Below are 1373 nucleotides of genomic sequence, written 5' to 3'. Positions count from 1 at the left end.
GAAGAGGAAGGAAAGTTTCCAAATTTGTTCTATGAGGCCAGCCATCACCCTGATAATAAAACCATATAAAGATCCTACCAAAAAATAAAGGGCAGAAAAAAAGAATGACAGGTCAATCCCTCTGATGAACATAGATGCAAAAATCCTCAACGAAATAGAAGCAAACTGAATCCAACAATATATATTTTTAAAACATCCTTCACCATAATCACATGGGGTTTATTCCTGGGATCCAGGTGTGGCTCAGTATTTGTAAATCAATCAACATGATACATCACATCAGTATAAGAGAAAGGATAAAAACCATAAGATCATTTCAATAGGTGCAGAAAAAGCATTTGACAAAGTAAAACAGTGCTCGCTTCAGTAGCACATATACTAACATTGACAAAGTAAAACATCCATTTGTGATAAAAACCCTAAACAAAGTAGGTGTAGAGAAAACATACCTCAACATAATAAAGGACGTATATGAAAAAAACCCACAACAAATATCATATTCAATGGTGAAAAACAGAGTTTTTCCCCTAAGATCAGGAGCAAGAAGACATCCATTCTCACCACTTTTATCCAACATAGTACTAGTCCTAGCCACAGTAATCAGACGATGGGGGGGATAAAAAAAAGCATCCAGGTTGGTAAGGAAGAAGCAAAAATTTCACTATTTGTAGATGATATGGATATAAGATATAGAAAATCCTAAAGACTCCACCAAATAATTTCTAGAACTAATGAAAGAATTCAGTAAGTTCACAGGATACAAAACTCAAAATACAGAAATCTGTTACATTTTTATATACTAAGAATGAAATAGCAGAATGCAAAATTAAGAAAACAATCCCATTTACAACTGCACCAAAAATAAAATGTCTAAGAATAAACTTAATAAAGATCTATACTCTGAAAACTATAAAATGTTGATCAAAGAAATTGAAGATGACACAAACAAATGGAAAGATGTTCCATGCTCATGGGTTGGAAGAATATTGTTAAAATGTCTACATTACCCAAAGCAGTCTGTCTACAGATTCAATGCAATCTATCAAAACATCAATAGCGTTTTTCACAGAACTAGAGCAAATAATCCTAAAATTTGTATGGAACCACAAAAGATCCTGAATAGACAAAGAAATCTTGAAAGAAAAGAACAGGGATGCCTGGGTGGCTCAGTGGTTGAGCTTCAGTCTTTGGCTCCAGGTAGTGATCCCGGAATTCCAGGATCGAGTCCCATATTGGGCTCCCTGCAGGGAGCCTGCTTCTCTCTCTGCCTAGGTCTCTGCCTCTCTCTCTGTGTCTCTCATGGATAAATAAGTAAAATACAAAAAGAAAAAAAATTACCCAAAATATCAAGTTAAAAAAAAGAAAAAAGAAAA

This window comes from Vulpes vulpes, chromosome 16 (genome assembly GCF_048418805.1).
Source record: "Vulpes vulpes isolate BD-2025 chromosome 16, VulVul3, whole genome shotgun sequence".
NCBI lineage: Eukaryota > Metazoa > Chordata > Mammalia > Carnivora > Canidae > Vulpes > Vulpes vulpes.
The sequence above is the reverse complement of the archived record's forward strand: the minus strand, read 5'-3'. Positions refer to the sequence as shown.